Here is a 13,740-nt window from a genome sequence, read left to right as displayed (position 1 = left end):
TATCTACCCCAGTGCTTAGTACAGTGCCTGGAACATAGTAAGCACTGAACAAATATCTTAAAAGAAGAAAAGAATCTGGGTGCAGTGGGTTGGTAAGGACAACCAAGCCCCTGGAGAACAGGCCCGGTCCTTCCAGACTTTTAACTAGTTTTCTCCCTGGAAGGATCAGTACAGCTGAAAATGAGCATTGATGGCGGCAACAGAGATGAAAGGGAGGACATCAGAGATGGCTGATGGAGGAGGAGGGTGGCCGTGACATCTTCGTCTTCCTTCTCCCACTTCCAATCAAAGGCATTTATTTATTGATTTATTTTTGTAGTGGTATCTGTTAGGTGCTTATTATGTGCCAGGGACTGTGCGAAGAACTGGGGTAGGTTCAAACTAACCAGGTTGGGATGCCATCCATGTCCTACATGGGGTTCACAGTCTTAATCCCCATTTTACAGATGAGGTCACCGAGGCCCAGAAAAGTGAAGTGACTTGCCCAAATCACACAGCAGACGTGTGGTGAAGCCAAGATTAGCACCCAGTTCCTTCAAACTCCCAGGCCTGGGCTCTATCTACTAGGCCACGCTAATTCTGAGCACTTACTGTGTGCAGAGCACTATACTAAGCACTTGGGAGAGTACAACACAATGGAGTCAGTAGTCACGATCCCTGCCCACAGGATGCTTAAATTCCAGGCTGGGAGACAGACATTAAAATAAATTACAGATCTCGGGAATGGCAGAGTATAAAAATAGGGACCAAGTTCTATGGGGCTGGAAGCAGATGAGCATCAAATCAATCCATCAATGAAGGGTATTTTTTGAGCACTCAGTGTGTGCAAAGCACTGTATTAAACACTTGAGAGAGTACAATACAACACTAAGAGGTACACACCCTCTTCCCTCCTTTCTCTCCCAACTTCCCTCTTCAGCTTCTCCCTCTCAACTCCTCCTAACTTCTCTTCCCCCTTTCCTCGCCTTTCCATTTTCTCCCATTTATCCTCAACACGACTCCTTCAGCACCATCCCCCACAGAAATTGCCCAGGAACCCCCCTGCCCTGCTTTATGACAGGGAATCCAATTATCTTAGCTATGGTTCCCAAGCAGTGTGGCCTAATGGTTAGAGGTCAGGCCTGGGAGTCAGAAGGGTCTTGGTTCTAATCCCACTTCTGCCACGTGTCTGCTGTGTGACCTTGGGCAAGTCACTTCACTTCTCTGGGTCTCAGTTACCTCATCTGTAATGGATTACTCCCATGAGCTCCATGTGGGGACACGGACTGCATCCAGCCTAATTAGCTTTTATCTGCCCCAGTGTTTAGAGCAGTGCTTGATACATAGTAAGCTCTTAACAAGTACCATCATTATTGGTACAGCACTTTGCATTTAGTAGACGCTCAATAAATATCACTGATGGATTGACTGCTTTTCCAACCACAGCTGAAACCCTTGGTATCAAATAACTCATAATGTATACAATGATAGGGATTATACAGGGAGTTATCTGTGAAATTGCTACCTTAGGATGCTGACATATTCTGAATGTGGACTGCCCTAGAGCAGACGGTGAGCGAGGTCAAAAACTCTAATCCTGCCTTTGTGCCTCCTTGCCGCTGCTTCTCCAGTGAGAAAATGGAAACAAGGAACGTGTACTTATGACGACTACCCAGAAGCCGCAACACCAATCCGGGACTGAACGAGAATAGAATTATAAAATGAGACTCTTTGCCAGTTAGGAAAGGTCCTTTTCCTCAGTGTCTCGGACGCCTGTGACCCTCCAAGGGAGAAATGAACAAGATACGAACAATACTGCCATTGCATAGCTCCAAAAATGTGCCAGTCAATTCTGCTTCCTTCTCGGTCAGAAAATTAATAAGCAAGATTTCACCAATCGATCAATCAGTGATATTTTTTTACTAAGCACCTATTGAGTAGGAAGTTCGGTGTTTGGGAGAGATAGGCAGTGTTAGGACTCACAAGTCCTGTCTTTCAAGAGGCAAACCCTTTAATGGAGAAACTAGACAAGAACGATTGACAGACAGTGAAAACTGGAGGAAGAACAAGGATTTCACCCAATTTAATCCCAGTTCTGCCACTTCCCCACTGTGTGACCGTTGGCAAATCACTGAATTTCTCTATGCCTCCGTTTCCTCATTGTAAAATGGGGATTAAATAACTGTTCTTATAGACTTGTCCTGTTAGTCTTTGAATTGCAAGTGGAACAGGGACCGTGTCTGATTTAATTATCTTGTATCTAGAACCCCAGTGTATAGTACAGTGCTTGGCACAGAGTAAGAGTTTAACAAATACCAAAATTATAATTAGTTTTATTACAAAGTAAGCGCTTACCAGATCCTACATTTATTACTTAAGCTACATCAGGGGAAAAATACTGCCCTTGACTCAAAGTTGACCCAAACGAAACATGAGAGTGAAGGAATCTATGTAGGAGGAAAAATGAGTCTTTGTTTAGCTAATTTACAAATATTGGACTAAAAAAAACTTGATAGTTTTAACAGCTTGGGGCAAAGGAACCAAAGTATTGCTTGGGTTGGTAAATTGCCTCTAATTAAGAAAACAATGGGAATTTCACATTCAGGCTGCCAGATGTCGCTAAGCGCTTAGAACAGTGCTCTGCACACAGTAAGCGTTCAATAAATACGACTGAATGAATGAAATAAATTCCCCTGTTCCCAACTACAGCTTATTCCCAGAACTGCTCCCAGTTTGAAAGAACACCTCAAAAACGTGAGACAGGATGGAGCAGAGTAAAACTTTCCTTGTTTCATAATAATCATAATAATCATCCAAGCGCTTAGTACAGTGCTTTGCACACAGTAAGTGCTCAATAAATACGACTGAATGAATAATGAATATGGTATTTGTCAAGGCCTTACTATGTGCTAAGTACTGGGGTGGATACAAGACCTAAGCACACTGTGGGCAAGGAATGTGTCTACCAATTCTGTTACATTGTACTCTCCCAAGCGCTTAGTACAGTGCTCTGCACACAGTAAGTGCTTGATAAATACCACTGATTGAAGATTGGTTCTTCAAAGCCAATGGTAAGGAGTTTCCGTTGGATGCGGAGGTGGACAGACAACCATCGGAGGTTCCTGAGAAGTGGGGAAACATGGACTGCACACAGTGGGGGCTCAACAAATACCATCAATTGATTGATGGGAGAAAAATCTTCCAACCTCCTTGTCCCCTCCCAGTGGATTACTGGTTTGTCACTTTGCCCTTCCCCCAAACCCATTTGAAAACTCTGTTCTGGGATCATGGGTTTTAAGTCCTGAATATTGGGTGGAATATTATTGCAGTTGTTCATGTGAATGAATTCAATCTTGCCTATTTGAAGACAGGCCATCTTGACTACATCTGAAAATCAGGGCACCGACAGGAACACAAGCAGTAAAATAAAAAAAAAAGCCGTAATTGAAGGAGAACAGAAACAAAATTTAATTGGAAATAGATCACCTCCACTTGAATGTCCCCAGTCACATTTTTAAAGTTCCATGTTGGTCACACGGGGAGTCATGAACCACCACTCTGATTTAGGCCCTTCAATCGATCGATCGATCATATTTATTGTGTGCTTACTGTGTGTAGAGCACTGTACTAAGTGCTTGGGAGAGGACACAATAACAATATAATTGAGTTGGTAGACACATTCTCTGCCCACAACAAGATTACAGTCTAGAGGGGCCTTTTCATTTCTCTCTGCAGAGTGATTAATTAATCCATTAATGATGGTTATTGTTAAGTGCTTTCTATGTGCCAGGCACTGTTCTAAGCACTGGGGTAGATACAAGCTAATCAGGTTGGACATAGTTCCTGCCCCATATGGGGCTCACACTTTACAGATGGGGGAACTGAGGTCCAGAGAATTGAAGTAATAATAATAATTGTGACATTTGTTAAGCACTTTCTATGTGCCAGGCACAGTACTAAGCACTGGGCTAGATATGAGCTAATCAGATTGGACACAGTCCCTGTCCCATTTGCAGCTCACATTTTACAGATGAGAGGAACTGAGGTCCAGAGAACTGAAATAATAATAATAATAATAATTGTGGTACTTGTTAACCGCTTTCTATGTGCCAGGCACTGTATTAAGCATCGGGATAGATACAAGCTAATCAGGTTGGACACAGCCCCCGCCCCATGTGGGGCTCACATTTTACAGATGAGGGAACTCAGAGAAGTGAAGTAATAATAATAATGATGGTAATAAAAACTGTGGTATTTGTTAAGTGCAGGCACTGGACTAAGTGCTGGGGTAGATACAAGCTAATCAGGTTGGACACAGTCCCTGTCCCACATGGAGCTCACAGTCTTAATCCTCAATTTTGCAGTGAGGTAACTGGGGCCCAGAGAAGTGAAGGGACCTGCTTACTTACTAGTCACACAGCAGATAAGTGGCGAAGTCGGGACTAGAACCCAGATCCTTCTGATTCCCAGGCCTCTGCTCTACCCAATCGGCCATACTGCTTCCTTGCCTTGCCCATCCCTCTCCACTGCTCAATGCATCCCTCTCCACTGCTCCACTGCTCAACGCATCCGTTCTCAGCCTCATGTGGGGCAACCTCATTAATAATAATAATGGCATTTATTAAGCGCTTACTATGTGCAAAGCACTGTTCTAGGCACCGGAGAGGTTACAAGGTGATCAGGTTGTCCCACGGGGGGCTCACAGTCTTAATCCCCATTTTACTGATGAGGTAACTGAGGCCCAGAGAAGTGAAGTGGCTTGCCTAAAGTCACACAGCCAACATTTGGTAGAGCCGGGATTTGAACCCCTGACCTTTGACTCCAAAGCCCATGCTCTTTCCACTGAGTCACCTCGTATCTCTCCCTGCACTTGCACATAGTAAGCGCTTAACAAATATTATTATTATTATTGTTAATATTATTATTATTACTACCTCCAGGCCAGGACCATCACCCATCGCCCGGGCTGGTTAGGGAATCGGCGCGGAGACACAGACAGGGATAGATGGACAGGGCAGGGATGGAAAGACTGTGGCTTTTTATCCAGAATTAATCCCGCCGGGCCTATTGAATTATTTGATTATTTTGCAGGCGGCGAACTGAATTCTTTGATTATTTTGGAGACAGGAGTTGAAGCTCCCTTAGGGGAGGGACAAGATTAATTCATGACACTGGGGCTTCCCTAAGGGGAGGAATATAATAATAATAATAATAATAATAATGATAGCATCTATTAAGCGCTTACTGTGTGCAAAGCACTGTTCTAAGTGCTGGGGAGGTTACAAGGTGATCAGGTGTTTCCATGGGGGGCTCACAGTCTACATCCCCATTTTACAGATGAGGGAATTGAGGCCCAGAGAATAATAATAATGGCATTTATTAAGCACTTACTATGTGCAAAGCACCGTTCGAAGCGCTGGGGAGGTTACAAGGTGATCAGGTTGTCCCACGGGGGGCTCACAGTCTTAATCCCCATTTTACAGATGAGGGAACTGAGGCCCAGAAAATAATAATAATAATAATAATAATAATAATAATAATGACATTTATTAAGCGCTTACTATGTGCAAAGCACTTTTCTAAGTGCCGGGGAGGTTACAAGGTGATCAGGTTGTCCCATGGGGGGCTCACAGTCTTAATCCCCATTTTACAGATGAGGGAATGGAGGCCCAGAGAATAATAATTATAATAATAATAATGGCATTTATTAAGCGCTTACAATGTGCAAAGCACTGTTTTAAGCGCTGGGGAGGTTGCAAGGTGATCAGGTTGCCCCACGGGGGGCTCACAGTCTTAATCCCCATTTTACAGATGAGAGAACTGAGGCCCAGAGAATAATAATAATAATAATAATAATAATAACATTTATTAAGCGCTTACTATGTGCAAAGCACTGTTCTAAGCGCCGGGGAGGTTACAAGGTGATCAGGTTGTCCCACGGGGGGCTCACAGTCTTAATCCCCATTTTACAGATGAGAGAACTGAGGTCCAGAGAATAATAATAATAATAATGGCATTTATTAAGCACTTACTACGTGCAAAGCACTGTTTTAAGCGCCGGGGAGGTTACAAGGTGATCAGGTTGTCCCACGGGGGGCTCACAGTCTTAATCCCCATTTTACAGACGAGGTAACTGAGGCCCAGAGTAGTGAAGTGACTTGCCCAAGGTCACCCAGCTGACAATTGGCAGAGCCGGGATTTGAACCCATGACCTCTGACTCCAAAGCCCGGGCTCTTTCCACTGAGCCACGCTGCTTCTCATGTGCTGGCACCTAATAGGCGCTTAACAAATGCTAGTATTCGTGGTTTGCACATAGTAAGCGCTTAGCAAATGCCATTATCATGATGATTATTATTATAGTGATTACGGGTGAAGGGGCGGGGCTGACTGACGCTATTTTGGCACGTGGGGAGCCTGGGGCGGGGTCTGCGGCCTCCCGCCCCCCGACCGCCCCCCGCCCCTTTTCCCGTTACCCACCGGCGGGGAAGCGGCCGCCTCCCGTCCCACTTACGGTTTGCTGGTCCGTGGTGAAGCTTTTTTTAAAAAAATAGCATTTATTAAGCGCTTACTATGTGCAAAGCACTGTTCTAAGCGCTGGCGGGGGCCGCACCTGCTGGCCGCGCTCGCCTTCGTGCCCGCTCCGCGGACTGAACACCTGCCCGCCCCGCTCGGACTACTCACGCCCCCCCCGCCCCGCTCAGCCAATCCCCGCCCGTCCCGCTCAGACTATTCCCGCCCCCCGCCCCGCTCAGCCAATCCCCGCCCGTCCCGCTCTGACTATCCCCGCCCCTCCACTCAGCCAATCCCCGCCCGCCCCGCTCAGCCTATTCCCGCCCCCCGCTCCGCTCAGCCAATCCCCGCCCGCCTCCCGGCCCCCGCCCGCCTCTGATTGGCCCGGGGCCCCGCCCCCTCCCCCGGGAGGCCCGCCTTCGTCTGTCATTCCAGCTGTTAGGGAGGGGAGGGTCGGGCGCACGTGGCACTCTCTCCTCTCCCCCCCCCCCCACCAGACAGCATAATAAGAATAATGACGGCATTTGTTAACTGCTTACTATAATAATAATTGAGCCCACTGTTGGGTAGGGACTGTATATGTTGCCAACTTGTACTTCCCAAGCGCTTAGTACAGTGCTCTGCACACAGTAAGCGCTCAATAAATACGATTGATTGACTGTCTCTATATGTTGCCAACTTGTACTTCCCAAGCGCTTAGTACAGTGGCCTGCACACAATAAACGCTCAATAAATACGATTGATTGATTAATAATAGTATTTGTTAAACGGTTACTATGTGCAAAGCACTGTTCGAAGCGCTGGGGAGGTTACAAGGTGATCAGGTTGTCCCATGGTGGGGGGCTCACAGTTTTAATCCCCATTTTACAGATGAGGGAACTGAGGCACAGAGAAGTTAAGTGATTTGCCCAAAGTCACACAGCTGACAGTTGGCGGAGCTGGGATTTGAACCCACGACCTCTGACTCCAAAGCCCGTGCTCTTTCAACTATGTGCAAAGCACTGTTCTAAGCGCTGGAGGGGGATACAAAGTAATCAGGTTGTCCCACAAGGGGCTCACAGGCTTCATCCCCATTTTCCAGATGAGGTCACTGAGGCACAGAGAAGTTGTGACTTGCCCAAGGTCACACAGCTGACAAGTGTTGGAGACCGGATTTGAACCCATGACCTCTGACTCCCAAGCCCGTTTTCTTTCCATTGAGCCACGCTGCTTCTGGTGGTTCACCCCGGGGTCACCTGGGCACAGACCAGCCCATGGCCTTTGCCATCCCTCCTGGCCACGGGCACCAGGATGGCAGATCCAGGGGTTGGGGCAGAGGACGGTTCCTGGCCCAGAAAGCGGCTCCCTGCCCTTAAGGCATGCAACTAGGAGGGTTGGAGGAGTAATGATGGAATTTGTTAAGCGCTTAGTATGTGCCAGGCACTGTTCTAAGTGCTGGGGTAGATACAAGCTAATCAGGTTGGACACAGTCCCCGCCCCATGTGGCGCTCACTTTTTATAGATGAGGGAGCTGAGGCCCAAAGTAATAATAATAATAATTGTGGTATTTGTTAAGCGCTTTCTATATGCCAGGCACTGTTCTAAGCGCTGGGGTAGATACAAGCTAATCAGATTGGACACAGTCCATGACCCATGTGAAGCTCACATTTTACAACAGATGAGGGAACTGAGGCCCAGAGAAGTAATAAGAATACTACTAATAATAATTGTGGTATTTGTTGAGTGCTTTCTTATGTGCCAAGCACTGTTCTAAGCACTGGGGTAGATACAAGGTTATCAGGTTGTCCCACGTGGGGTTCACAGTTTTAATTCCCACTTGACAGATGAGGTAACTGAGGCACTCTACTGAGGTAAAGGTCCAGGGATGGCTGAAGTGCCCACTGCACCGGGATGGAGCTGTGCAGCAGCGGGAAAGATACCGACCCCCTCCCTCACGCTAGCACACCTTTAGTGAAAAGCAAAAAGTCTGCAACCCATGGAATAGGGAGCTGCCTCAGTTCTCAAAGGAGGCCTTGAAACCAGTCCCAAACTCCTCCAGTGGTGTGGACTGCTCATCAGTTGCATGGTACACTGCCAGGGATGATCGCGTCCACTTGTCCGAAATTACCGGGATGAAGGTGCCAACTGGTGGGTACAGAGGTGAGGGGCACTGGTCATGTTGAAACAGGTGGTCTGGTAGAAACAGGTTCCTTTCCCTGATGCTGTCACCTCATGGCTAAGACTGAAGACAGGCTTTCTGGGAGGTAGTTCAGTGATGATTCCATTGCTGGACCTGTCTGGAAGCCAGGCAATCCTAACCATAGGATTGTGAGGCAGAGAAGTAACCTGGAGCGTCATGTAGCCTGATATAAAATTGATAAAAGTTTGAAATGATAGCTTTTTCCTCGTAATATTTAACAATTCTTCTTAGTTCATTCTTATAATTTTAAAAATTATAACAATTTAACAATTTTTCCAATTATTATCCCTCTGTTGCCTTCCAAATCCTTGGGATATGATTACTTAAACCTTCTCAGTCCCTTAAAACAAAACAATTGCAAAGACAAAGCAGACATCCAGATCTTTACATATGTATACACCGAGTGACAAACAGCCATCTGATTTTAGCCTTATTTGCCAGGCTACAGTAGGAACAACATGCAGAACTTGTATTGTTAATCCTTAACATAAATAGAAATTTTATATTAAAGACCATTTGAACCAATGTAACAAGCAAGGATGAACAAATAAACCCCATTGCTAATATATTCAATTTGTAATATTCAGCAATTAAATCTCTACTTTGTGTGCGGCTGTCCCCTTATTACATTCCTTAAGATCAATGGCTGACAAAGTGTCTCAGCCTAATCCTATTTTAGCTAACTCTTAAAATCCATTTAAGGAGAGGGAAACTCCTGATTCGATTATCACTCCAAGCTTTCCCTTCCAACCTTTACCCCAACAGTATTCCTTTACACCAAATGTTAATAATCCAGTTTATCAAAAATGACACAAAAGAACACGTCTTCCGTACATTTTCTTTTCACCACACATTTAGTTAATTCCATAGTGAACCTGTCGAGGCAAGTTTCCTTATTCAAATAATCACATTTATACCAACCAGATATATACATATACACACATACCAAATATATCAAGCTGACTGTTTGGGACAGAGACAACCAAGGCCACCCGACTCTCCAGAGCCACAGGGGGGGTCTCTGAAGTTCCGTTTCATAAATAAGCTCAGCACAGCGTGGGGATGCTGAACCCCATCTCGGGTGACTTCCCTGGCTGGAGGCGAGGTCACCGTGGTGATATTCTTTGCTCTCTCAACAGGAAGAGGCAGCTTTGATGTCTCGTTATGGGCAGGGAATGTGTCTGCTAGTTCCGTTGTACTCTCCTAAGTGTTTAGTACAAGTTTTCTGCGCATAGTAAGAGCTCAATAAATACCTTGATTGATTGATTTCTGACAGAAGATGAGGCTAAAGCTGTTCCCCTGGTGTGCCAAGATTAGCCTCAATTGCCCTTGGTTTCTAATCCTTTTTTTTCCTCCTCTAACATGTCTTTGAGACTTCTGGAAATGTGTATCATCTTACCGTCCAATCAATCGTATTTACTGAGAGTTTACTGTGTGCAGCGTACTGTGCTAAGTGCTTGGGAGAGAGTTCAACCCAACAAATGCATTCCCTGCCCAGAACAAGCTTACAGCCTAGAGAGGGTGACAGACATTATTAAATTGCATACAGATATAATGCACATATAATATATTAAATTGTATTCAGATATGGACTTAAGTGCTTTGGGGCAGGGGCAGTGAATTAAGGGAGCAAGTCAGGGTGACGCAGAAGGGAGTGGGAGAAAAGGGAATGAGGGCTTAGTCAGGGATTCCTCAAGGGGGGTGCCCCGGGACCACCCCTATCCCCTGCCACAGCGTGACTCTTGTAGGGCCTCTCCAAATGGCCTTCCTCCAGTTCTTGGGCAATAATGATGATGATGATGATAATAATAATAATAATAATAACAATGGTATTTGTTAAGGGTTTACCATGTGCCAGGCACTGTACTAAGCTCTGGAATAAATACAAGGTAATTTGGTTCGACACAGTCCCCGTCCCACATAGGGCTAGAGTCTTAATCCCCATTTTACAGATGAAGAAACTGAAGTGATTTACCCAAGGTAACACACAGCAGACAGGTGGCGGATTAGGGATTAGAACCCAGGTCCTTCGGACCCCCGGCCCCTCCACCCAAATCCCCACTTCTCCCACCGGGGACATCAGGAACTGAGAGGAGCTGCAACCTCCAAGCTGGCTGTTTGAAGCCTTCAAACAGTGGGAAGGCTAAAGTACTTCGAAATTAAGCACTGTGCCTGGAGTGGGGAAAGACCACCCCATCCTCCCCCCTCAATTTAGCATAGAGCTCAGCCTAGAGAAGGTGCCTGAATCATACCATTACTCCTATTTCTAGGAGCAGTTAACCTCCAGCTTCCTTTTCAATTCTCCTTGGTTCCTAATCTTCTTTTAAATGTTCACAGGCTCTGTCATCCAATACTGAGGGTCCCCATTCCTTTCTGTTGAAAGTCAGTATGTTGCCGACTTGTACTTCTCAAGTGCTTAGTACAGTGCTGTGCACACAGTAAGTGCTCAATAAATACGATTGAATGAATAAATGTTGATACACCTAGGCTTGGAAAGCTGTGAGGAGGACAGCCCCTTCTTTCTTCCCATTTTGAATCATTCTCAGCTTGCTCAGGGACACCAGATGCATCAAAGGCACAAGCGCCGGCAGGCCATCCTTAAAGCTAGGGAAAACTTTAAGCTCAGAAGTACGAGTACAGACAGATCCAGAGCCTAAGTAAAATATACACACATGAAACAAAAGACCGCATCCAGTAGCAACGATGGAAAAAGACTGTATTGGCCCACAGTTTGCCCGCCATCCGTCCCAATTTCTAACTCTATTCCCCTAGGAATCGAATACCCATGGCAGTCACCAGACAAATGCCCATGGTTTAGGAGGCTGTAATCAGGGCTTGAGAAACTGTAACTAAATGGTAATCTGTGGTTTCATAAGAGCAGGTGGATAGTAACTGGGAAAACCAGAGTGCAATTTAAAAATTCCCTTTGGGGATGGAATAACTTAGCTGCAGAGTCCGACACCCAGAATAACTCATTTCAATACATTCAGCCAGTACTACTCAACAGCAATACTTACTAGCCAATTTGATATTCTCCAAAGTTCTGGTGTATTCATTTTCTTTATGAAGAACGTGAAGAAGTCTGAATTATTAGAAACTGGATCCTTAAAGGCTGGGCTTGAAACCTATTGCAGCTAGGGCAATAGCTAAGAGAAGACACAGCAGCCTGAAAACCAGGAAGGGGGGGGAGAAAATAATAACTGGCCTTGGCTAGAATCCAAAATGAAAATGAAGTCTGAGAGGTTATAATAATCCTAAACCAATAATACTTTTGTGTTGTACAACACTTTGCTTTTCAAAAGCATTTTAAAAATTAGTTACCATTTGGTTCTCAGGCCATTCCTGTGCGGCAGAGGCAGACAAACCCTCAATTCACCAATCAATGGTATTCACTGAGCACTTACTTTGTGCAGAGCATTGCACTAAGGTCTTGGGAGTGTACAATACAACAGAATTAGCAGGCACAATCCCTGCTCACAATGAGCTTACAGTCTACAGTGTCAGCCTGTTGTGGACAGGGAATGAATCTACCAACTCTGCTATGTTGTACTCACCCAAGCGCTTAATAAATACCATGGATTGATAAACCGCATTCTGCATCCTGCTGGAAGTCCCATGGAAACCGCACGGCCCTGGGAATCGGAGGATCTGCAAAGCCGGGGATGTCTGCTGGAGGCGGTGAAGGTCGCAGACCACCTAGGGTGTTATGTGACGGAGACAGATCCGGAAGGGATCCTAAGAAAAACAGCTGGCTCACACACACGGCAAAAAGACTCCGGCAGCATTTTCGGCAACCATCTGTTGGGTCGTACCCAGAGAACCGTGGCTGTGGTCGCTCTGACCCAAAATGGGCCTTGCACACAATCGAGGCAGGGGAGTGTCCAAGCAGGGTCTGTAATTCAGGTTTTCTGATTCCCAGACCCATCCAGGACCATTCCCTTCCATCCACCCACACTGGCTCACAGGCCCAAGCCCCTTGCCCTTCCGTGAACTCTTCACGCATTCCCGGTTTAAATGAAAACCCATGGTCCACCTGTTTGTTTACCACAGTGAAAACATTTATTTTTCTCACCCCGTAAAATGACATTTTCTCTCTCCTGTAGAGTTAAGTACCAGCACACTCCATTTTCTTAAATAACAAAATTCCTAAAAATATATATTAAATTGTATACAGTGTGTCACACTTCATCTTATATTTTAAAATACATGGTGTTTCTATTTTATTCTCAAAAAACTGCATATTAAGAGCATATTTACAAATAAAGCCACGTCATCGAGACAAAAATTCCACCTGGGAGAATTTGGATACCGGAAGGCACTTGGACCGTTGCCAATCAGTGGTATTTAATGAGCACTTGCTGTGTGCACAGAACTGTACTAATCGCTTGGGAGCGTACACAATACAATACCCCAACCCCTTACTAAGCAAAGAACCTTCCCTCTGACTTCTGTTCCCTTTGGCAGGTGGAGGAAAAAGGGCCTCTCTCATTCCTGCCGTTTCAAATCCCTCTTGGGGACTGGGGATTTGCTCAAGCCTATTCCGAAATCCGGGAGGTCGTTACCCCAGCCCGGGGGGCCAGCATGGGCGTTGTCGGCCCAGTGACTCCAGAGAGGACAGGAGCGGTGGGGCCCGCTCACCATCCCACCGTCCCTGATCCACAGGGGACAGAGCAGGCTGCTCCTTGCCTCCAGCTCTCGCTTCGAGTCAGATGGGGTACTGCAAAGATCGAATGGATGGGCCGGGCCCGGAGTTTTAACGGTAGAGGGAAGGCTATTACCATTAAGCAAGTTTAAAGGACCTAACGTTCTCAAAGAGAGAGAGAGAAAGCAGGCACTTTAAACCCTGGAGAAGAAGCATTCGTTCGGAAAACCAAGGGGGTGCAAACTACATCTAAGAGTGTCATGGATGCAATAAGAGATCCTGAGCAGGAACCTTACGTAGCTGGTAATAATGATAACAACCTCAGCCCTACCCCATGCCAACCTACCCAATTCCCAAATCGGCAGAGCTAGACAGGAAAACCCACTGCCCCCCATTAAGTGCTACTCCATTCAAAGTGTGATTGCTTGA

This window comes from Tachyglossus aculeatus, chromosome 21 (genome assembly GCF_015852505.1).
Source record: "Tachyglossus aculeatus isolate mTacAcu1 chromosome 21, mTacAcu1.pri, whole genome shotgun sequence".
Classification (NCBI taxonomy): Eukaryota; Metazoa; Chordata; class Mammalia; order Monotremata; family Tachyglossidae; genus Tachyglossus; species Tachyglossus aculeatus.
Note: the sequence above shows the minus strand (reverse complement) of the source record.